We start from the raw sequence: 25,845 nt of genomic DNA, 5'->3' as shown, positions 1-25,845 counted from the left end.
TCTTAACTGTATAATGTAATCACGTGCAAAGCCTAAATTACTCTGAAACCTGCTTTTTTCAGGTGACGAATGCTATAACAATTCCCCCTTGGATATTTGGAGATGTTTTATTTTATTTTTTTTTTCAAATATAAGCATGTAAAACAGTTGTCATAGATAATGCATACTACTAGTAACAATTGTATGCCCCCAGAACCTTCAAAAAAAAAAACTGTGAAAGAATTCAAAGCTTGTAAAATTAGGCCCTCAGTTAGGAAGTAATTTTTGTGTGTTTAAAGCCTTGTAAGCAGAAGTTAACTAGTACAGTTGCAAACTTGTGTTTGTGTGTGTTGTATAGTATATATCAGTGACGTGACTTTAGTAAGAAATGACTATTAAAGGATGGTCTTATGGAGTCATACTCTCACCCACTGTCAAACATACACTCAGTGTTTTTTTGATTAGTTAGTATTAAGTCTATTTAAAAGAAAGCAGTGTTTAATTAGCTGTGAGTCTTCAAAAATCTGTTACTATCTCTTAGGGCACTTTCTGGGCCTCTACACATGCTGCAGTCAATCTTTCCCAGCCCTGTCTGGCCTTGGGAACTTTTCCAAGCAATTGTATCTTAATGTTTGTAAGAAATAAATGGGATATGTGACTTAATGTTCTTCTTTTTGTTTCTTTCTTTCTTCCAAAACAGAAGCTCCAGTAATTGTGTCTTAGTCTTCCAAAATATCTTAGACTTTTATAAATCTCTCAGCTTTCAGCTGAAGAGGATTTATGCAGCTGATGTTCACAACTTCTAAAAGAAAGTCTTTTTTTAGGCATCTTGCACAAGGAATAAATACTTAAATAATTGCTTGTATTACTTTTAGATCTTTGTCCTCTGAAACATGAATAAACTTGGAAAGTAAAATCAATAGAATGCAGTAGCACTTAACAGAGCAAAGACTGATAGGTCTCTTATGTTCTCAGTACATGTTTTTTTTGGATTTGATGTTTGCAGTTGTTGAATAGAACTTTCTATATCAGTTTTTTCATTTTCACTTGAGTAAAAGACAATTTGTAATACAAAACTATATCTGACCAGCTTTTTGTTTCATACTGTAATCAAAGAGCACTTTTATTAGCACCTGTATATCTCAGGTGGAATTTTCAAAACACTTACTGCTGTAAGACTGTGCCTACTTTGAAAAAAGAGCTCTAGCATCAATTGATTATGCTGGGAAAGGCATAAAGGTGGTGCACTGAAAAAGAAAATTTCATGCAACTGTTTCTTATTTTTTCCAAGTCTGTTGGGTAAAATTCTTTTGCAATAAATGTAAATTAGTTTTATAGTCTCTATGCCTTGCAAGCGTGATTTCAGTAATATAGTGCAGTTTTACTTTGTGAAGCAAAGTAATACAGCACAACTTTGCAAATGCTTTATAATTGTGAGAATCTTTTCATCCTGTGCTAAGGTATTCAGTTTTTGCCTGTCTTACAGTGGAGCTTCCATGTGTACAGTGTTGCTCATAGTGAAAATACTCCATCCACTAATCCAAACTGGCTTTGAATCTGTTGAAGAAACCATTGTATTAACACACAAAATGGTTTGACAATGGGGAAAATGTCTGTATAAGAAACAGACAACCTATATTGGTTCAGATTTGAATGAGTAAGTACTCCCTTTGCTTTACAGGACAGTTTTAGATAACTAGGTATAGATTACTCTGAGTCAATTTTTCATGCTTTTTGAGAGGTGTTCACAGATCTGAGTTTCTTATCAGTAAGCTCTAGATTTTGAATTGGAATTTTTTTATTTAATTAAAAGTCAAAAACCAAGTGTAATAAAGTTTCTTATTCTGAGAAAAACAGAAAGCTGAGGAGAGGGAAATGCAGATAAATGAAATCATGAATTTATGTAACCTGAGCAATGGAATACTGCGATGGCAAACAATAGCAGTAAAACAACAGTTGAAGGCCGGAGTTTCTCATAGTGTGTTTTTTTTGTTGTTGTTGTTTGTTTGTTTGTTTGAGTTAAACATGAGTCATATACTCTTGGGGAGAAAGTTATGCCTTGGAAGAGGACATGTGAAGTATGGTTAATTAGTGCAGTAATAGTGTAGCTGGCCCATTCCTTGGGATATTTTGATGTGGTGCCTATCTGTGGTTACATCTTCACTTATGTATAATGTGACACACATAATGTAAAGTGAAAGGCCAGGTCAGTGAGATGGGGTTATTCAGGACTGTAGACTTGATGATCTTTGTTTTTGGCTCCTGATGCCTCAGGATACACGTCTATAAAATCATCTGCTATGGTCAGAAAGATTTAAAAACTGGATAGGAGGGCTGAGGAGCATGTTGTGGCAAATTAGAGCTCAGACTTGGAGCATTTGCCATGTGTCATTTGCTGAAGTAATGAAGCATGTGCTTACCCACAGCTAAACTGATTAAAACAAATTTGTACCATGTGAAGTAAAAATGCATTGCTTAAACCTCAGTTAAATATAGCTTCTACTTGGTCACTTGTTAAACTGTAATTAGACCCGTATATAATAATTTATTCTGTCAGCTGTGGCTTTAGAAGTAGCTTAAAATATGAGAAGTGATAAACCCTTTTTACTAAACATATCCTAATATTCTCATAATTTGGAAGGTTAAATTTTGAACCAATTCTGAAAAAACTTTGTCATTCACCTAATGTAATTGTTGTTTGCTTTCCTTTTTTTTGTTGCTTGCTACTTCAAAGTGTTTTATTTCGGTTTTTAAAATTACGTTAATTTACCTGTTGCTGTCTTTATATCTGAAAAGGATGTCAAACTTGCTGAGAAAGACAAGTACTACAAGGAAGTAATGAAGCAGTGACTTCTCAAAGACTCAGCTGTACATTTGATAAGCTTGTTTTTGGCAGTGCTCACTGCTGAAGAACACATGGAAACAGGCAAATATGTCAGTTTCAATGGGCACTTAGTAGCAATAGTTGTTGGTAGCTGCTGCTTTGTAGCTCTCACCAAGGTGAGAGTTTAGATGAGTGTTGCAGCATTTAAAGACTGTTTTATCCCCTGTGAACGAGTGCTAGTAGATTGTGAATGTTTGTGTTCCTCCTCCTGAGAACCTGTTTCTTCCCCCTTCCCCTTGAAATAGAAAACATTTGCATCTTGACTTTACTGTTCATATCAAATTTATTGAAAACACACTCAACTCTGACAACACACAACTGGCTTTCTCCTTAATCATATAGATACTACCTGTGAACATTGCATTGCTCTTGTGGTCCTTCCTTTTTATCCATTACTTTTCTTCTGAATTACAATATCACCAATATACTTCTGTATTTTAGCATGGGTTTGAGAGAACCTCAGTAAAATTTAGCTTTAAGCAGGTTTAAAATGTGACTTTGGTCACTGATTTAGACAGCTGACAGTTTTCCATTACTTTTTCCTGGTCTTTGAAATGCAGAAGAAAATTGATGTTTCCTAAACTGGGAAAGGAAGTGTATACCCACCTCTTGTTAATAGTTTAAGGGTATTTCAGAAGTTATTTGTCAATCCCATTCTTTGTGTATGCTGCAAGGGCTACGGTGTAGATTCAATTAAATGTAGTTACAGAATTGCAATACTTTGTACATAAGCAATGTAGCCTCATCTAATAAACTCATGTTTAATATGAAAATTGTATATTAACTGCAGTGTATGCTGTATTATACATATTAATAGTCTCTAAGAAGATATATTCAAGACCCACCTTCTCCATTGGACTTCGCAAATAAGTTGCCACTTTTTAGTTTCATTTGGTTGATCTGTATGTGTTAACTGCTACCCCTTCATTGTCAGATTGTTGCTGTTGATTTTCCATGCTAAGAGCTGCCTGCAGAATAACTGGCAGTAACTTTCAGAACGCCAGAGTTGTTGTGAAGAAATACGAGCAATGGGATCAAATAAATTCTATTGAAAAGAAAAAAGTCTTAAGGTATTCTCAAAGCAAATGAAAAGTAGCCTTGTAAAAGTATAATAGGAATCCTTCAACTTTCATCTATTTTTCTTTGCTGGGCATTGTAGTCTGTTCAGATATCCCCCAGCCATTTCAAGCAGTCTTTGTACTTAGAATGGATGGGAGAAGTATGAGCTATTTGTTCTAAATCTATAGCAAAAGCTGCTCTGCTTCATGATTGCTAATGAAAATCTTTATATCCTTGCCTCCTTCAGAGCCTAGAAGGGCATCTCTCAGCAAAAGCTGATGGCAACTTATTTTGTTTCTCTTGGCACCCTGTAGTTTGTCCATTTTGGGGACAGGGGATGTTGTGTGTGCATGTATATCTGTTTTCTGGTAGCGTTTTCAAGTTCATAGCAAAAGAAGTTTCTTATTTATTTATTCTTTTTCCTGTATCTCAAGTTTCAGCACAGTGACTATTTGATAGGAGTTGAGACAGTAGTGATAGAGCATGTAATCAAATGTGTAAGTATTTTTGCTTTATTGGCAAGGTAAATTATGAGAAGAAAAATAAAGTAACTCTGTGAGCAGATGTGGATAGACTGTTACAGAGCTGTGTATGATCTGTGATTATGTAAGAAACATTGCTACTGTTTCTGTAAGTAGTTGCAGGGCTTTGTATGGTTTGTACATCATTCAAACTGAACTTAAGTCATCCTTTAGACCTGTTGTGTTAGGCTAATCTCTTAACCAGGCAAAACATAATTAAGGAAATCCAATCTACTTCACATTACGCCCTTTAAATTTATTTTAATGTGATGGTTAAGACAGAAGGTGACCTTGAAAAAGGGAATGATGAGTCAGACTTTTGAAAGAGGGATTAGGAAACTCCCCACCGCACACACACTGCAGCCCCTCCCAGTTACTCTACCCTTGAAATTCTCCAGGGCATGTGACTTGGTATGTGTCAGTGTGGAACTACTAGCTGCCCTAATTATTACAAGTAAGAGCAGAATTTTACACTGTTAACCAAAGTTGCCACTTATTAGGAACACAGGTGATTGCAACAGGTCAAACTATAAGGAACAAGTGCCAGGTGATGTGGTGCAAGGAAATTTAAAGTATTTGTGTAGATTACCAGCTCTGTGCCCATTTGAGGGTACTGTCCCTGTAAGCTGTAACATTACATCTATGATTGAGAATGGAATGTTACAAGTAATGAATTTGAATGTAGATATTTAGACAAAATCCTATAAGTAAACTTGTGCATTCTGAAACAAAAATGCAGGATCATTTTATTCTGTATGTCACTGATTTTGAGGCCTGTGGCAGAAACTAGGTCCACAGTCATTCATTTGCATTTTGCTGCTTCTAATCTCACTTTCCATTTCAGCAGAACAGTGTGACTGCTGAAGTCTCCAGATGTCACCATGAAGGCCTTTTCAGTTCCTTAATGTTCACTGAAAGGCCACAAATCCAGAGATCTGTGATGCTGAACTCACGTTCCATAGTTTGATTTAGTAGATGTTTGTCTTCCGAAATGGGATTAAGCTGTGCAGTTGCAGTGTTGTGGAAGCCAAGGTTTTGACTAGTGAAATTGGGAATCTAGTAAAATGTTTGAGTGGACATGTAGGATGTTAGTGCAACAGGTGGTTTATTGGCACAAATAATTCAATCCTTTTAGCCTTTATGCATCAAAATACAAAGGTTGAAATGATTATTAATAAAGTATTAATGAAATCCAGCAAACTGTGCATATGTCTAAGAAGTATGACACACCAAACAGTAACGCTCAATTTTTGAACTTCATGGAAAGATAGTACTGTGAAAGAGAATTAAATGGACAACTGGAAACAAAATTAAACACCATTATATCTCAGAGACATAACATCTTAACTGCGTGTAGCAGGTTTTTGAACATCACTTCCCAAATGAGTAAGTCTGGCCTATCAAGTGGGATGATAAAGAGGTGGATGCTAGATCTAGTCATTTTAATTACCTGGATTTGTTCCATTGAAATGTGGTTGCCAGGATATTGTTGCCTGAGTTATACAGAAGACAAATGCAGATGCTATACTCTTGCTGGTACAGAGTATAGAGATGACAACATTTTTTTCAAAGTTTTCCTATTTGAGTGTGTTTTTTTTTTTGTGTGTGTGTGTGGTTTTGGATCAAAAATATTGTTTAATAGTCATACCTTCTACACTTGACGTGTTGAATTATTTCTCTTTGTTAGCATGAACAGAGAAGTTACTTTGTATGTGAAGAATCCATCTTAAATATGAGAGAGACCACAGCAAGGTAAGAGATTAAAATTTGAGATGGATATTTTCCTTCTGTGTCTGGTTTTATACTTGCATAAATCAACATGTTCAGATTATTAATTGAGCATGCTGCTCAACCAAATTTTTATAGACTAATACAGGGTTACACAAAGGTTAAATGAAAGTAGGATAATTCAGGCTTCTTCAGACTTGTCTTGAAAGAATTTATAAAAGCTGTAGCCCCTGTGCACTTCAGACTAATCTCTGACATGGATACAAAGGCAGCAGAAATGAGCTAGTTCAAGCACTAGCTGAGCAATGGCAGCACAGAGCTCGCTAGATTATTGCCATGTTCAGACTGAATCTCTTTGTTCAAGTTTAATTAGCTATACTTGACCTGGGAGTCTTACAATTGTACAGGCTTAGAAGAGGACTACTACTCTTTAAGTCAATAACATTGAGTTTGAAGGGGAGGTGGGGGGTGAAGAATGAAGTTACTCCTACAGAGCAAGCATGCAATTATCCTATTGTAGGTAAGACAGCACATACCTTCAAAAGCCTAATTGGTATTAAAAAGGTCTTCAATTATTTTCTTCTTTCTCTTACTAGAAGTTACTTATATATTTTATTTCAGTGTAAAGTGTTTGGGTTTCTTTAATTGTCTCTGAATGAGTAAAAAAAGGTAAGTGTCTCCAGGTTGGGAAAATGTTGCACAGCCTTTCTGTCATTTGGTTTAGGGGCTACACATTAGGATCTGACTTCAGTGATTTTAGGTTTTTCCTCTGCTGGTTAATACTGAAGGTTTTCTGGGTTTTGGATTTTTCTTCAAATGTTTAATCAGAAAGCATGTCATAACCTTGTTTCTAAATATTGTGAAAAGTTATGTATCTAATAACGTCAGGTCCTTTTGTTGCAGTGATGTCTGCTTAATATTGTAATGTTGTATTCTCATTCTCCTGTGTGTATGCAAACAACCCTCCTTCCCTACACCTTGCTTCTGTTCCTTGCAGAAGTTACATTTTTAACACTCAGTATTGTCCTGAAGTTACAGTAACCTGCCTAAGAGATAACATTATTAGCATGAGACTTTTCTCATGATCATGTTAAGGCTGAAGAATATTTTATGCATCCACTTGTAAGAGGCTCTCTTGCTTCATTTTAAAATCACTTTTAAAAAGAGTTATCTCTTTTACCACGTCTCTTGATTTATGAGAACAGTGTTGACAACATAATGTTGGAATACTTGCCCTTAAGAATACAGAAATCCAATGGGCTAAGGTTGATCTAGCTGTCTAAGGAGAGGGACAGAACAGGAAAGCTCTAAGTAAATTCTTAAAACTGTGGTGGGTTTTTGTTTTGTTTGTTTGTTTTCAGGTAGTCACCCATTGTTTAAAAAAAAATAGTTATCTGTGGAGTCATAACACATGCTACCAAAAACATAAGAGTAAATTAAGGTGTATGCAAAAGGAAAAGCAATGTTACTGTACTAAAAAAAAGGGACACGAGGTGGCATCAGGTAGTAAGACCTGACATAGAAGAAAGAATTACATTTTCTTCAAAGACATCTCCAGACTTCTGATCTATGTGTTTAAAGACAGGCTAGTAAAATGGTAAATAACTGTTACTTCTGAGAGTGGATTAATCCTAAGGTTTATTTGAGGAAATCCAGGAACTTTTCAAACAGTTTTATGACATTTCCATCTGCAAGCATAATTTGGTTTTATTCATGATGAAACATATGTTCTTTTCACTCTTTGAAAACTTGAGCAGTAAATTGGAATTTGCTGCATGTTTTAGCAAACAATGGGTATTTGTATGAGATGTCTTATGACTTACTGCTTATAAGACTTTTAAAACACCATCTGCTCTCAAATTGTGCCACAAATGTTGGTTTGAGTATTGAGCCCCAGGGGCTTTCATGCAGTAAGTTTCCAATGGTTTTGATATGCAGTGTCATGCTTTCCTCCTTTGGCTCTGGTGCTCTTACTTCTGCTGCTTCACAGCAGTAGGAGTCTGATTCCCAACTGTTCTGGAAACATCCTGGATGTTTGGTTTTCTGTCTTGTTTGTCTGTGGGGGCAAGTAAGTGTCTAAAAGTTTGCTCACATTAAAATGTACATATGGAGTATAGTTTAGCTCTTCAAAAAATGATAGAAACAACACAGGAAACAATAGTTGTGAGGGAGTCCTAAAACATGGCACGTTATTTAATGGCATGAGAAGTACCCACTTTCAGCAGCAACAACACCAAAGTCTCACTTTGTCTTCTCTCGTCTGCCTGAATCAGTTAGGACATGAAAGATAGCATCATTATTGCTTTCTAAACTGTAACGTTCATCCAACTTAATTCATTTTAACCTGACTATAGAACATGACTTCCCAAGAGACTGCTTTCCTTTTTTTTTTTTTTTTTTTTTTTTTTTTTTCCTTCCTTTAAGGAAAGGCAGCTCCTGAATCCCATTCCTAAAATGAATGAAACTGGTATTTTTTTCTAACTCTGGCCAGTGTATTTCACATTATACTTTTTCTGTGAGATGAGGGAAGAAATTTCAGCCTGTTAAATTGTTACATATGTTCTGTTGAATTCCACTTAATTTGCATGTGTACACATGGTCTGGGGTAAGAATATAGTAGGAGAGCTTAAGACTTCCTAAGCAGTATTTTTTGCATGTCATTAACTGATTATCTTTCTTCCAATCCAACATGCGAGTACAATTGGAAGGAGACATTGTCATAAATGAAAGGAATCTTTATAGATTATTTTTATATGAAATTTGAATCACTAAGCGTATGTGCGTATGATTTCTACACACATCTCACTGACCCCTCAGGTGGTTTAGGCAACTATTTACCAAGCCACTTGTGTTTGTTACATCTTCTATTTCACGATGAGCTTTTTTTCTCCCTGAAAGTACTGGCAGGCTTTGTGTATATAGCTTATATAAAAAATAAAACAAGTGTGGGAGGGATAGTTCCACCATATAGTGATAATATGAATTATAATTGGGACGGTTTGTTATTATAGTCACTTTACTTGGTTTCAGCTGAATGTCAAATATGAATCTTAGAGGAATTTTCTCCAGAGTGTATGGATAAAAACTTGTTGTCCAGTTATACTTAGTTTCTTGCTTTGTCAGGGGAAGAGGCTGCTGGTTTTATTTATTTATGTATTTTTTCCTGTTGGCTTTTGGTGCTTTGGTTAGTATTGTGTTTTAACTGTATATTTCCTTTTTCATTACAGAGCACAAAAGATTCTTTTTTGTTCTATACTTGATAGAATTCCAATGAAATTCAAACTAGTAAAATTCTACTGAAGCTTCTACAGAAGTCCAGTGTAGTTCTAGGCTCTATTTATATAGCTTTATTTATATCCATATCTAGCTAATGTATCCTTCCTTATCCAAGGAAGAAAATGGAGATACATAGAACATTATTCAGAGCTACAGTGTTTTCTGATTTCTAGAGCTGGTCAAAATGGATGACATTTGTACATGCTCATTTAAGATTTCAGTTGTTTCAAACTCACAATCAGATCATATGAAATTTGACACTTTACATCTTTATATGTGTATAACTGCCTGACATAAAATATTTGTACGTATTCTCTACTACAGCTTCTCTGCACATCCTATTGACTATTCAGTCAAGTATAAAACTATGTTTGAAAAGATAAATCTGAGTTAAAGGATTTTTAGTGATAAAGTTGCCAAAGTAGAAATACATATGTTTAAAGAACTGTGGAAGAATGTGTTTTCCAGACACAGCATTCCACTTTTCTTCTACAAACAATGTAGAACAGTGATTGTTATGTAAACAAAAATACCAACGCTCACTTTGACTTGATCAGACTTTGAGAAGTTGATAAGAAAATACTTGAATATTGGGACTAATAAACATTCAAGACAATAAAGCCTGCAAAGAATCAAGTGAGGCAAAGAAATTTAAATGTAAAAAAACATCTACCTTAGAATAAAGCTGAAAAATCATTGCGGGTTGTTTTTGTTTCTGTTTTTTAAGGGACTGGAACCATAGAAGAGCAAGGTAAAATGAAACCAGTTGGCATTAAGGCCAAGTGAGCAGGGACATAGAAGCTCACAGAATAAAAGGTAACAGTTTTCATACCCCTAGTTTGCAGTAGAATATGTGGAGCTAGGCCTGACCGCAAGCTTCTTCATCTTTGTTCCGTTTTCATCATTGAGGTGGGATAGAAAACAAGGTTTAGTAAGTTGAGGTAGAATTCCCCCAGCATGGGAGAGTGAGTTTCCCTTGAGTGTCTTGATTGTTAAATGGGTAGTCAAAAAACTAGTATGCCACTTGAATTATTGCAAGACAATGTATTTTTGGTCAAAAAATAAAACCCTTTAAGGAGAAGGTACAAACGTCAGCAAAGATTTTAAAGGGAAGATTTCTCAGCTGCAAAATGTAACTTCTCCTTGGGGAAAGAGAGTAGAGACATATACCGCAGGGTAGGGGGTAAGTGGTCTTGTTGCTGTGATCTCAAACCACGTACATAAGCACCAGGCTAACCCTGTGCTGATCTTTCAGTGGGGCTTTCCCCATTATCCTTCTATGAAAAACAAGGGATTTTTTTGTATTTCCTATTTTTATATGGAAACAAATGGTTATGAGAAAGTGTTAATCAACTGTGCATTTTTCCAAAGGGGATTTAAATGCTAGAGTGAACAAATAATACTTGGAACCTTAGTACTTCGATACACCTGATCAGAATACTTTTTGTTACTGTTCTCTGAACCAAACTTTGCCTTTCAAGAAGCTGGTAGTTCATGGCTACAAAAAGCAGCAGACCCTATAGCCTAAAAGGCAGACAGGCAAAACGTATTGAATATCCTTTTCTTCACCAAAGCCCTGTTCTGTTGGGGAAAAATCTTTTGTGCCTAATAATACCTTTATTTTAGTTGTCTTGTTCTTAAAAATAATTTAGTTTTGTCAAAACTGTAACTGCTTGGTTTTCAAAAAGTACTAAGATTTCAAATGAATGGGTTGTTAACTTTTAAGGGACATTAAAGGGAAAAAAATCTGCAGGTTATATTTTAATTTAATGCTTTATAATTTAGCGCTATTTCTTATTTCTCCTGGCCTTTTTTTTTTTTTTTTTTTTTTTTTTTTTTCCTCAGAAAGAAATTAGGGTTTACATTTGAGTCAAGTAAACAAAGGGTTTGTGGTCTGGATTTATCCTTTTTCTAATTTGTGGTGTCCTCACCAACCTGTCTGAAAATATTAAAGGATATCCTATCCTTTCCTTTCGGGCTACTTCAATTCATTGTTTCAAGTTAATTTTACAGATATTTTAAAATAAGTGCCTTTTTTCTGGGGTATTTTACGCCTGTAACTGAGTGTAAAAAGTCTTCTATATACACTTTTAAAAACTTAGTCGTCCATATAAATAATACACAAATTGAGGTTTGGAACTGCATGAATGTATGTTGTATTGCTTGCATATTTTAATGATGTGAATAAAAAAAAAAAATACAAAAACATTGGCGTTATACTGTTAAAGCAATTTTAAGAATACCGCAATGCGTGAACTTTCAGTTTGCAGCATAACAAGTATCTGGCGTTACCCATTCTGGTATGAAAGAGTACTATGTATGTTCTGAGGATGCAGACAAGAATGAGACTTATTTTGGGTATTTATATTGAGGAATCACAAAGAAAAAATATTTTTCTTGATGTTTTGAGCAAGTTCCTTTATCCCATACAGTTTGGATACCTCCAAGTATTAGTAAAACTCTTTAAAAAAATGCATGTTTCAATGGGCAAAGGATGAAAACTGCCTATTCCTTCAATAGAAAATTGAAGGGGAAAAATATGTCAAATAAATGAAGATTTATATCCATTTGCATAGCTTGAGTCAACAGCTTGGAGAAGGGTGAATTGTATTTAAATCTCAGGCTACCTGGAATGCTGTAATTCTATAGCTACATAACTTATCTTGCTCAGTGTCACACAGCTGAGCACTTTTGCTGTGGATTTAGATACTTTACAGCTGATACCCATCTTTGTTTTATTTTTCTGCATGCAGCTGCCTTTTCTCCAGCTCTTTCCCCAAAGGACATGTAATTGAATCACCCCATACAGTAGCCAGACTTCAGAGGGAAGGGAAAACAGAAATGCTTTGCAGCTCACAGCCAGGGAAGAGGGGGATTCATAAACTTAGACTGAAAAGCTACTTTTGAGAATAATGCAGGCACCCAGGACAAGTATGTGACTTACGTGTTTTTTTTTTTTTTTTTTTTTTTTTTTTTTTTTTTAAATAACACCTAAAACACTTTGCAAAGCCATGTGACTAACTCGAGAAATGGTGGGAGCATTTCCACGGAAAAGGAATACTGATAATCATTTTTGCCTAACTGAAGAAATCCTCTGCAAATCAACTATTTCTGTCAGCCAGGAGAGAATAATGATGAAGCCATAATGAACAGATTGCCTGTGTCCCTTGGTAAAAGCTATGCAGCTTGTTCTAGGGAAAGCATTCTGTCAAAGTTGATGCTATCATCATCTACATCAGCATGTGGCAGACTGGAGTAGGTTTTTGTCCATGCTGCATTTGCCTTTCTTAGAGTATAGTGGACTGCTGGGGGGATTTGAGCACGTGCTTGTGTTTAAAACTCCTCAGAGTGGAAGAGGAGAACTTTAGATACCAAGTTGCTGCCAGTTGTTATCGGTCTTCTAGTAAAAGCCACATGTTCTTCACAACATCTGTGGGGTAGCAGGTAGAAAGCAGAGTGACTTTTCACCTGTCCTGTTTTGTTGCTTCTGCATCATCAAAATAGGGAACCCGTTTCTGCTCTGCTCCAACTTCACTGGAGGGAGAAGGTGATATGAGCTAAAAAATCCAGGACCTGTCGGAGTATTGCTATGCCTATTAAAGTTGGTACCTTTTGCTTTGAAATGTGTGTATTAGTGTGGTGCTAACAGAATCCTGGATACAATACAGAATACAGAATCCCAAATACAAGTCTTTAATTGATGTACGTGAATATACTTTTGGCACAGTTAAATGTGTGTGTATATATGTATATATGACAAGCAAATTTTTCTTACCAACTTTTACTACAATGCCAGTGTAAGAATATAAAGTGGCTGGACTGAAGACTAATTAATACATCCAACATTCAATTAAACTCTCAGTTCCAGCATCATCATAGCTCTTCAAAGTTACCGGGTTCTTATGTATACGCTGCTATTTATATGTTCTCTTTTTCCAAGTGGATAACTGCAAATAGCATTGGTGGTGTTTTAGTTTTGTTTTGGATTTTTTTTTTTCTGTTATGGGATACTACTTGAAAGGAAAGTCTGAGACAGTTATGGGTGGAGACTTATTTATAAAGCAAATGCTATCTCAAAATATAAAACAATGAAAATTTTTTTTGGTGCTTAAAATGCAACACTGAAAGTTTCATTGCCTTATTGCACGATATAACTGGTTATGCATTTCTAATAAAAGAATGTCAGTATCTTGTTTTGTGAAAGTTCAGCGTGTATTGTAAGATAATAAAGATTTTAAAGTATAGCTTTGGGTATCTGCTTATCAGATTTGTGTTGATTTTCTGCACACAGAACTGCTGTTAAATTCTTATGCTATACAGGATTATCAAAAATGTTTGTATGTTTCAGAAAAATAGAAAATCTGGCTAATAACTAAAAAGAAAAAAAATATCTTGCTGGTGTTTCTGAATAAAAAACGTAGATTTTTTTTCACATTCACTTTGAAGAGATGCCTAGGAAGGGAACGTACAGAAAAAAAGGGTCATCTAGTTGTCTAATAAGAAACACCAATCAGGAAATTCCTCTCAGACTTGTCTACAGAAAGAAATGTAGAGAGGAATTAGTAGGTTTTAGGAGATAGGAGGTGGTAAAGATGGGGTCTAGATCACAGGGCGGAAGGATGAAAAGGGGGGTGGAAAGAAGCAGGCAGACAAAATGAATTCTAGTCTTGTATTGGTACTAGTATGTCTTTGCATCTAATCATGAAACAGTGATGTAGGCTGTTTTGGAGGCATGAGAGAATGCAAGGTGCTTTAAGGGTGATCTGGCAAAACTTCTCCTGGAAGAGCAACCTTTTAAATGTTGGCAAGGAATGAAGCCCCACTCCTATGCTCAACAGCTATTATTGTACAAAGCTAGGAAAAAGTAAAATAAATTAATCCGTTAATCCCAGCCTTCTCCTTGCTATGCTGCTCTCTGGGAGGCAGGCAGATGTTTAGCTATATACATACACAATATAAATAAGAGGCCAGTGAACCAGGAATGATTGGCTTTGTTACAGATGCTTTAGATCTTCTCAAGTGACAGAAAGGATCATAGGATAAAATAATGGCTCTAAAAGAAGATGTACAGTTTGCTCAGTCAAAAAAGTTTGTGCACAGTTCCTAGATACTGAATGAGACAAGTCCAATTGAAGTAAATGGTATATGTTGGTACTGAATATGCATAATCAATGTTCTCTTCTGAAAAACTTACCTGCTGAATTATTAGCATGTGCTTAGTATAAATCTGTTATTGGAGAGTAAAATAAATGAAAATTGGGTAACACTAAGGCAACAAGCAAAAGTCATAGTTGCATCCATAGGTTGAATCCTTTCACTGTCAAACATCAAGTAACTGCTGTATTTTTTTTCCCAAAAATGTTTTATTATATTTTCAGTACATAAAATGTTACCTTTATTTTTGTATACAAGAACCATGCTGATCTAAAAACTGTGTTTTCAGGCAGATTATTTTAACTCAAGGGATTACAATTTTCTCAAAATTTAAGTAACTCAAACTGCAAAACCAGTCTGTCAATGGAAAGTGACAAACATTACTACTGATGCTTTTTTATTGTTCTCTTTTTTCTTTTGTCTTTCTGTGTTTTTTGTTTTGTTTTGGTTGTTCTTACTCTCGTGTGTGTTGAATTGCACTACATTAGATTTTTCTCTTAAGGAAGAGTAAGTGAAACATCCAATGAGCCCTGCAACAGTCTGGTAGTAGCAGTCCATACAGTCAACAAAAACAAAAGAAGTGAGTTAACAAGACTTTTCTCCAGAATTCTACTTGTAGAGCTGGAATAAGTTTTCTATCTTTATTTTTCTTTATGGGCTGCTTGAAAATTCTAGAATAAGTGACAAACAGTAAAATTCCTCTGTTGGTAACAAGTATTAAAATTGGTCTCTGGTAAGAGAAACCCTCCTCTGGCAGGGTTTTAGCTGTTGTTTTACTTTCTGCTATAGGAATGTACTGTGTTCCTGCTAAAAGCTTCCAATATTACTGCCTAATATGTTTATTTTTTCACTATGTGGCAAATGTACTTTACAAGTAGTCTTAAATCCTGGGGCCATTAATTGCATTGGTAAACATGCTGGATCAATATGTGTAGGATATATGCTGATATTAAGTTTCATGTGTGATTAAGAATTATTATTTAGGATTAATTTAGCTAAGGAATGCCAGCTCAAAGTCTAAGTATGTCTGTCTTGCATTCTTTTCCTAAGCAAAAGCAAAGTCATGCTTTCCTTTCTATGGATTAAAGGATCTTCTTGCAAAATTTTAATTTCCTTTTACTTGGATTAAAATATGATATGAAGTCCAAACCTCTTCCTGAATTCAGTATTCATACTGTAGCATAACACTACTATTTTGGCCTAGATTGGTGTCCAGTATTAGTCCTGTTCATGTGTACTTTAGAGGTCAGTAGTATGCTACTGAGTGTACACACATCTGTGTGGAAAGAGAAGCCTGTCTTCCTGTGGAATTTTCTCCCTTCTAATATTTCACTTCTGCCAAACTCCTTGCAGGCAAGGTAAGATGAAGCTTAATATTCAGCTTGGAGTGAAGATTTTCTGTAACAATCTCCAGAAAAGTCATTGTAAAACTTTATCCTGATTTATCTTTTTTTTTTTTTTTTTTTTTTTTTTTTTTTTTTTCCCCTCTTGGACTCCTGCTATTATGGGAACTTCACTTTTACGACTTTTAAAAAGAAGACAAAAGAGGAAGAAATACTTGAATGTGGTAAACAAATAGCCAGTGGTTTCTGTAAATACTTTGTGTGACATTTGTCCAGAAAGACTTGGCTAATAAATTTGTGTTTTACGGTGTGGATCATTTTATTGATTATCTAGCAAGGGATGCTAGTAAACAGATTGACATTTTGTTTCTTGGACTCTGTCTCATGTAGAGATGAGTAGCTGACTATTTTGAGACAGGAAAAAATGCTAGTTTTATAAATAAAGACTCTTTATGGCTTAATTGGTAGGATTTTGGAAGTGCTTGAGTACTTCTTTCTGAAACATCTTTCTACATAACAGGGACTAGTTCATAGAACTATCTGTATGACCTCAAAGCAAACTTTATTTACATTGGTGTTGGTATAAATGTTTTCTGTAAAATGACAAGGCTACAGCATATGTCTCCTTACTGTGTTCCTTTTTGTTGTTTTCTTCTGACATTGCATATTCTTTTAACCCTATATTTCAAATTCATGGAAAGCATTTCTGATATGGAAAGTGGGAAGCGAAAAAAAGTTGCTGCACAAACATTGTTAAAAGGACCATAAAATTTTGTTGTATTTTGCACAAATCATCTAGTATATTTACTCAGCTGACTGATAGTGAGTATTGACTAATACAGTCCTGGGAATCCAGCATACATTTTAGTTCAAGTATTCTAGATTCCAATTGGGATTTAGTATTCAGAAAAAGAATTGAGTTCCAGATATGGAAAGTTTATTGCTTGTTTTGCCTTGTATATATTTTTTTCTAATAGATTTACTTACCAGACCAGGTAAGACCTTGCCAGACCTTACCTTCTTCATTTTTATATTTTGTATAGATCAATCTGCCATATAAGATAGCAACACAGTGTTAGCTGTGTACATACCTAACGGATGCCAGCATGTGTGATGATTTCACTTTTCTATGCATTATAGCCATAGCAGCATATAAGCCAGAAAACCCAGAGAAAACATGAATTTGAAGCAAGATGAATATTTAAATAAAAAAAAAAAAAAAGTGTGAGGAAAAGGAAGGCACATAAGAAATCTGGGCATAAACTTGAGGCTCAGTTAACTAGTTTTTTCCAGTTGAGGAGAAATAACAGGATGACAAGAGCTTATGTGATTGGTTCAGTAAAGAAAACTCAGTGCTTACTAGCATTTTTGAAACTGACTTGAAATGGCCACAAATGCTTTCTATACGTGTGGGGTGGTTTTACTGGAGTGGGCAGCCGAGCTCCACCACAAGAGGAAGGAGGAGAAAAGACAACACAAAGAGCTCAAGGTTTGCGATGAGAATTATTTAATTAAATCAAAGGGAATAGGGAGAAAAAGAAACCAAAGAAACAACAAGGCCATGCGGAAGCACACAGAGAAAGGGGAAAAAAAAAAAAATTATTCTCTACTTCCCACCAACAAGTGATGTTTGGCCACGTCCTGGGAAGCAGGGCCTCAAAACACGTACCGGTTGTTCAGGAGGACCGCTCTCCCCCACGAGAGCACCCCGTTTATTGCTGTGTGTGACATCAGGTGTTATGGAATATCCCTTTGATCGGTTTAGGTCAGCTGCCCTGGTGACATCCCCTACCCATCAATTGCCCACCCTCAGCCTGCTGGCTCCTGGGGGCTTGGAGAGAGTCCCGATGCTGTGCCAGCACTATGCAGCAGTAGACAACACTGGAGTGATACCAGTGCTGTTCCAGCTATGAGTGCAGAGCACAGCACTGTGTGGGCTGCTGCAGGGAAAGGTGACTCCATCCCAGACAGACCCAACACAATGTGATAGGGCAAAAGTCTTAAAACTGATTTAAAAAAAGTCTGGATTGTTTTTTACAGTGAAATATTAAAAAAAATGTCATAGAACTCTATTTGTAAGTGAAAATATCACTTCTACTGCATTTTTTTAGCTTGTCTGATTGACAATTTTTATATTTTAATCAAAAAACAGTGTACTGACATATCTTGCCACTTATATTGTCAGGTATAACATGGATCTTTTTTTTGTCACATGGATGAAGATTATGTATGGGCAGAAAAGATGATAAGCAGTATTTTAATTAATCTGTTTTAGAGTCCTGAAGCATCAGTTCTTCAAGATAGCGTGGGAAGTTTTAATATAGCTATATTCTAGGCATTTCTCTATACATATGATAGAGAAGAATTTCCAGTTTTATTCTGAACCCATCAAAAGCTCAAATGAAAACACAAGTTTTGAGTTAATTTTCATGTCCTGACTGCCCAACTAAAGCCAGAACTAGAGAAAAATAGTTTTGCAAGATTACTTATCTGCTGTTGCCCAAACAAAATAGCTTGCACTTAAAAAATGGCTGTGCCCCAGAAAGAAAGATCCTCTCTGAATTATTTCAACATGACTGTAGTGTTTGTGCTTGTGGTCATCTCTTCAAAGGCACAAGTAAAAAGTCTTAAATCTAGGAAGCCCAGCTCATGAACCTCGCAATGAAACATACTCCATTGCTTCTTGATGTGGAAATCAAGGAAACGGGAAGTTAACTGGTGGGGGCACATGTATTCTATTGCCAAGCCATATTTATTCTCCAGATAGCTACATTGTGTGACTCTAAAGTAGTTCAGAATACTTAGAAAATTTGTTGCTGTTCCTGGGGGATAAGTTACCATAATAATAGCAACATAAATATGTGAGTTCTTTGAGAAAGGTATGTGTGAACGCGAAAGTTTGCCACTATTGTATGTGGCCAGCCATTTTATCAATGTTTTTACAAGAAGGTGATATCACCAGGTTTTATATAAAAATTATTAATATATATATATAATTATATGGAATGTATTGTTGTATGTCATTTATACATCTTTATCTAGTTAAAATAATTGAGTTTTTAGCTGCAAAGATTCCCTCATTCAAAAACTTGGATGTTCGCTAGAAAGTTTCACTTGCTTTTGGCCAGAGACCCTTCAGACGTGTTTAACAAATCCATGGGCAAAACACTTGCAAAATAAGCATGCTGTTAAATACAAGAATATACAAGCTGTTTCAGGAGCTGATCACTGGAAGCATCATATTCCTTTTGCCTGTACTTCTGGGGTCCTTCTGTGTCCACCATATACTGTCTGAACAGCAGAGGTCATGTTTGTGTGGTGCAAGTAGATGGGCCAAATGAAAGAATTGAGAATCATTTGCTCTAGGTTTCTCCTGTAACAAGGCAATTAGCTTAAACTTTCTTCATAAGCTGCTTACTTGATGATTCTAGGAACCTGAAAATATTGACACCTCCATTTATCAAAGAAACTTGCTTAAATTTGGCCAATGGTGTTATAGGATGCTAGACAAATGAACAAGCGATTTAATCAGTTTCCTTCCCTAGGGGAGAGTAGTGTGAACAGGCAGTAAGCAACTTGTTTTTGCCCAAGCTGGGTTCAAAGCAATTCTTGCTATGAAAGGGATGCATGCAGATTGAAGAAATAGACAACTTCTGTGCAGGCAAATGGAACGCTTGACACTTGCGGCCTAGAAACTGAGAAAACTAAACTGAAAAATGATGAATTACAGGTGCTAGCAAGAGACTTCTGTAGTTGCAAATGATTAGATGGGAGATGCGTGTTGTTTCAAAGAGTTAGGTAGAAAGCTAACTGTACTAGGCAAGAGAATATTTGGAAACTCAAGTTTGTGGACATTAAAATAGTGATGCAAGAAAATGAGAGATGTGTTAAAATGTCTGTTGGTGGGCCAGTAAGTGGTACAAAGGACATCAAAACCTCATTTTTGAAACATGTATGTACTCTCATCATCTTGATTCAAGTTTAAATGGCACTTTCTCAGAACCCTTTTCCAGTGTTGATTCTTAGGAGCCAAGAATGTCTTAAGTGTAGAATATTAGACCTACTAATGCAAGCTCAATCCTGATATAACACAAATGAGGTTCCCAGCCTTTTATTTTCTTCATAAAGGGATTGCAATATACTGCAGTCAGTTCATTTTCACCCCTTTCCTATACAAGTATTCTCATGTTTCCATCCATCATTCCTATATGGAGCATGCTTTAAGTCACATCACAAAATCTTTACTTTCTTTTGTCCGGTCTGTTTCTGCCTTAATGGTTTTGATAACTTCTTTTTGATAATGGCTAATAACTTAGTAGCATCATTTGCTCTAAAGCAGCCTAATATGTCTCTTCTGTAACTTGCTATCTGGTCACTTCATATGTTTTCATGTGCAATTTTGTGACATTTCCCACTATAACAGCTCTTGTGTCTCTACTCAAACTGCAGAAGTTCTTTTGGACAGGATTTGGCTTGCTTAGGTTTAAGAACTTAAAACCAAATAATTTTTTGGGAAAAAAAGAAGCTCCAGGGCTGCAGTAAGATCTATGTCAATTTGTATGTCACTTTCCTGCAGGTACCTGAATATACTGTAGCAAATACTTTGTTCCCCTCTTTGTGCCTCATTTGCAGCTAGATTCTCTAGATTCTCTCATGGGATACAAAAAACTTCTGTGAACTTCAGTGGGAATTATTCATTTTCTGTGAGTGGAGAGCAGAGCCCATGACTGGACTGAAGCCAACGTTCTTTAAAAGTTCACATGCCTTGCTCTCTAATTTAGACTCTTTCTGACCAAAGGGGGGGGGGGGAATGAAAAATAGTAGTAAGAGTTTTGGGGGGGGCGCGGGAAGGCAAACCTCAAAAACCTGAGGATTAACATACTGTGATATAAATTGTATTTAATCTTTTCTTCCTACTTGCCAACTTTCCTCAGAAACTAGTGAGAAGAGCCTTATATGCAGTGAACTTGAAGAATGCTAATGGGATGTCTACATCACATTGTACTTGGAGTACTTATGCCAGAATAGGAAAGCCTTTTATTCTGTAACTCCCCGAGGCAAGAAAGAGGCTTTCTGAAGAGTTACTTTAAATTTAAACTCTCATTCTAATGTTAGACAGCCTGTTGGATCTCTGAGTTAAAAATTGCTTCAGCTTTACTTACTAGAGCCAGATGTAACATTGACCTTAAATGGTAAAAGCTCCCAAGAGTGAAAGAGAGGCTGGCCTGAGGGGAAAAAGGGGAATAACTGAAGTTTTAGGTAAGTAATCTCTATAACCGAGAATAAGCTCTCTTTCAGCCGTGGAACAGAACAGAACCATATTTCTTCCTTAAAGGTACAGTACCTTGTTGTTATGATATCAAGTAGTCTGTTTTACCTATCTTCTTCCCCCAACCCCCACCCCAGTCTCCATCCTCATGTCAAATTCTACCCCTTTTTCAAGCTTTAGTTGCTTAAAAAGTGGGTGAGGTTAAAAAAATGTAGTTCTTTTTACATACTGTTTGGGAATATACAAGAATGAAAAAGAAAAAGCTGTGTTAATTGTACCTAGGTTTGATTAATCGATGTCCGTAGGCAGTAATTCAAGGCAACCTGGTAGACAGATACTGTTATCTGTATGGGGCTAATCGTTGGAGAGTATTAGCTAGCAGGAGTGCATGTTACAGGGAAACAGACACTGAACAGATTTCTTTTTTCTTTAACTGTATGGCTTTTCTTCCCACATGCTTGCTTTTAACAGTGCTGAAGTTGTTCATTTTGATGGATTACCTGCTTGTGTCTGGAACCCGTCTTTTAAAAAGACATTTCCGGAGCCATTCCTTTATACAGTATATGTTTGGTTTTAATCCTATTAGAGGTAAATTAATACCGTGAAGTTATCTAATTAGAATGCTGTATGAGGGGGGGAGAGCGGGAGAACAAAAAAAAATAAAAATAAACAAAAAAATAAAACTTCTAATATTAAAGTATGCTAGCTTTAATATGAAACATGATGTTTACAATTTCCAGTATTTCAGTCTTTGGCTTTGTCTGTGCTGTTTGGTAGCTATTCTGCAGAGAAACATTTTGTATTTTCTTGGCAAATTCTAAATTTTGTTTTTCATCTAATATGTATGTTAGCATGTGGCTTTTTTCAGACAGCAGTATGTAAACAACATGTAAGAATGAGGACATTACAAGGAAATGCTAGTTGAAATTGAAGACAGGTTTCTGTTACCAACGTATTAGCAACAACTCATGTTAGTGAGTTGATTTTCAAATCACACATAGCACGGTCCCATCTGTTGAAAAATCCTCTGCAATCATCAGAATATTTTCCTCCTTGTGGAGTGATTAAGCAGTAAAATTAGTTTATGCAATGCAGAAATTGGGATAATTAGGAGTTCTGAGCATAGATGGTGTTTTCTGAAATTACTAACCACTACTGCATTTATACTTGATATGGCAAAGGGTTGTGTCTAAGTTCACTTAATCCACCTTCAAGAGAATGTGATGAATGCATCTTGTTTATAATGTTGCAAAGCTCATAATAATTAGTTTTTCTCTGGACTCTCATTAGTGGTAAACAATGTACTACTTTTGATCTCCTGGCTAATCTTCATGTTTTATATCACAATTATACCCTAAATCAACAATTATATGAAACTTGGAGCTCTATAATCTAATGAGAAATCCTGTAGAAATCTGTTAGGCAATTAGAATTAACAGTGGAAATTAAATGCCGGATACTGGGAGTCCTAATTTTTTTAATGTTCCTGTAGTTTTCAAGCCTACTAATGCCTTTATCCTGATTCGCTGGTCTTGCGTGCATTACTTAACTGGTGATATTTTATATATGCCTTTATCTTGTGCAAGTATACTCAGTTTCGGTGGTATTTAGAAGGCATTTAAGTCTTAATAAATAGTCATTTTCAACTTTGTATATGGACCAGAATAACTAATATATGTAACTTGTCCAAGCATGAACTGTATATTTCTAAAACATGGTATTTCATAGTATTTCAACAACTGTTGTTCTTCTCAGTGTGTGCAATCCTTTTTTTGATCATCTAAAATGTATTACGTAGTGCCCATGTGTAAGTCTATCTTCTGTAGAGATGTCATGATGGCAATGTGTAATTTGATACAAAAAGTACAGGTTGCTCATTTGTGCATAGTGAAAATTGTGTTCACATCAGTGTGCTGCTAAGGGACCTAGGGTTTTCAGTGTATTTAATTTAAAGCCATTTGCTTTGCAGCCCTCTGGATTAAGCTGCAAGCTTAAGCTGGTTGTAGACAAAACATTTGCATACTTCCTTACCTTCTATTCTTTATATGTTTAAGTTGGTTTTAACGGTGGTATAAACCCTAGCTATAGTCCTATGTATCTAGTACAAAAGAAGAAAAAAAAAATAAAATCAAAAGGAGGATGGAAGAAGCTGATGGTAAAGATAGTTCCAATCTGCTCCATGACAGCTTTTAGTGTTAGTTTGGTGACAAATTATTTTTCCAAACGCTGGGTAAGCTAGAATATTGCAGGTGAGATTTAAGGAATTGGTACTGAAAAGAGACAGCTGTGAAAGTTTTTCATGTCAGGAGTCACGCTTGTTTGTTCCTTACACGTCATGGAGTTCTCGTGCCTCATGTAGTCACTGTTCCAAGGGAATTGTACAAGTCCAGGCAAAGAAAACATCAATCAAGTGGCTTGTGAGTGGAAGGGAAAATAAAATACTTGCCTACTTGCCTTTTTTTTTTTTTTTTTTTTTTTGGGCCATTTTAAAAATCTGGGACACACGTGGGCAGAGAAAGATCTTTCTCCCAGCCTGACTTTCAGTCTTCCTTTAAACTAAACAGAAGAAATTGGTTGATGTGTTCTGCTCTTGTACTTCCTTTGAAAAGTGTGTCAAATAGATGTTTTGGATCTCAGTTTCACTGTCAGAAAGGAAATGTAAGAGTGGGTGATGGATCTTTGTAAGCTTTTACATGAGTGACTCAAGACATGAATTATTGTTATGGGCACGTGTAGTGGTTTGTGAAGGAGAACTAAAACTGTGACTGTTGTGAAATGACTTTGAAATAATAACTGAGTCTCTCCCTGGAAAGTAGAGCCCAAGAATTCTGAAAACAAGAGAGGGATTTCATATTTAGAGCAAGTGGGCTAATAGCCTCAGGTTTTCTTGGAGATCTTAGGCTGTAACAGCATCCCTAGGTTTAGTCCTTCTCAGTAGGTGGATGTGACAGGCTTTTTAATTTTTCATTGTTTTTTTTTTTTTTTTTTTTTTTAAATTAATTTTATTATCTGGAAAATCATTTCAGAAATTAATTTTAAATAGGCAATACCAAATATGATAAGTATATGAAAGATTTTTTTTAAAAAAAAAAATAATAATAGCTGAAGTCAAGAATGCCTTACTAACTGCTACAACTTTTCCAAGACTTGAAATATAAAAAAAACAAAGTCGTTAGCTATCACAAGTCAACAGGGACCTGTAATAGTGTAGGTATGATCACTTATGGGCCTGGACAAGTAAGGCTTGTAGAAAATATGTGTGTGTGTGTGTGTGTGTGTGTGTATAATTCTAACACACATTGAAGCGGAGAAAATGAAGAAGAGGAGGGGAGGGAAACATGCAAACTTGACAGGTAACATGTCAAGTGTGTATGTAAACATGAAATTTTCTTTCCTTAGCTACTGTTGAAGCGTATTTGGTTGTGTCCTGTCTTTACACAAACTAACACTTCAGAATCACTGTGTTCTTCCCTGATTTGTATGCAAATATATTTGTGATGATGATCGTCCAGAGCTGCTATATACTGGGGTCTGCTGGGCTAGTTCTTGCAATTTCTGCAGACAGCAAAGCTGGAAAGTTAATATAACAAATAGTGGTAGTAAAAGTGATTTATGTAAGAGTTGCACAGATTCCTTTACCAGTTGTAAGGCTTTGCATCCTGCAAATGGATTTATGGTGCAAACTCTGTGGTGGTGGGTCAAGTATGGCAATTGCTTTGGGCTAGGGCCTTCCCTTCAGAGTAAATTTTTTAATGTTTGTTTAATTATGCAAAGTGTTTGATAATGCTGAAGCTGTATATAGGGAATATGGCTCTGAACCTTTACTTTTAAAATCAGTGAAGTTTCCAGTGACTGAGGGGTGTCAGGCTCTTGGTGAATACCAAAAATGTAAAGGATGTGTTATTTAGTGGGAAATAAGTTGGAAATCAAGAGAAATTTGGGTAGGAGCAGTGTGTCTATTTTCACCCATGTTATTTTGGACTCTGAGGGATGCACCAATGAGGGACAGGATTTGTAGAATGAGACTTGTTTCTGAACTTTTGGAAAAGAAAACCCCAAGATTTAATTTTTCAAATGTTCTTCTGGTTCCTCTGAAACTTCTCTGAAAAAGCCTTTTTCAGAAAGGTGTGTGTGCATGTGCACATATAGTAAAATATTAAGTAAGATACGTAGGTTAAAAATTCCTGTTAAAACTTCCAAATTTGTGCTGAACTGTGGCCTAGCTGCTGAACACAAATCAAAAAAGAAGTGTAACTATAAGGCAAAGGACAGCTTGTGGAGAGGAAGGGAAATATTTTAACAATGTATAAAAATACACACATGCTTCCCAATTACAATCACTGAATTTCCTGTATTTTTCTTTCTGCATAGTGAATGAACGTGGCTGACCTCTGGGCTCATGAAAATGGCTTGATATAATTAGTGGCCTAGTTGCAGTGGAGGGTGGAGCTTGCCCCAGGAGGAGGTGCAAAGTCAAGTCAATGCCCTGTACAGCATCTCACACTGGCAAGTCTTTTGAGCAAATCTAAATATTGTTAGTGCCCTGTGCAAGTATAGTTGTGCCTATCATCTTAACTTCCCCAAGGGCTGTTGCAGTTAAATTTATCATTCCTGTTCTTTGACAGGTATAAT

The 25,845-nt window shown here is 35.9% G+C and overlaps 1 protein-coding gene across 17 annotated transcripts in view; it reads left to right on the top strand.

The window, feature by feature from the left end:
- The window catches only part of IRAG1 (inositol 1,4,5-triphosphate receptor associated 1), a 98,153-nt gene that overhangs the window by 12,511 nt on the left and 59,797 nt on the right, over positions 1-25,845 (top strand). For 9 of the 17 annotated variants that reach the window (XM_035327850.1, XM_035327849.1, XM_035327848.1 and 6 more), the window contains exon 1: positions 6,131-6,195. The exons of 3 other annotated variants lie outside the window; for them this stretch is intronic. The gene's annotated coding sequence lies outside the window, so the exon portion shown is untranslated. Of the gene's footprint in view, positions 1-6,039; positions 6,196-20,822; positions 21,280-25,845 lie in introns of those variants that run through there. 5 more of the 17 variants (XM_035327824.1, XM_035327835.1, XM_035327825.1 and 2 more) reach the window with 3 other exon arrangements.

This window comes from Oxyura jamaicensis, chromosome 5, assembly GCF_011077185.1.
Source record: "Oxyura jamaicensis isolate SHBP4307 breed ruddy duck chromosome 5, BPBGC_Ojam_1.0, whole genome shotgun sequence".
Taxonomy (NCBI): Eukaryota; Metazoa; Chordata; class Aves; order Anseriformes; family Anatidae; genus Oxyura; species Oxyura jamaicensis.
The sequence above is the reverse complement of the archived record's forward strand: the minus strand, read 5'-3'. Positions and strand labels throughout refer to the sequence as shown.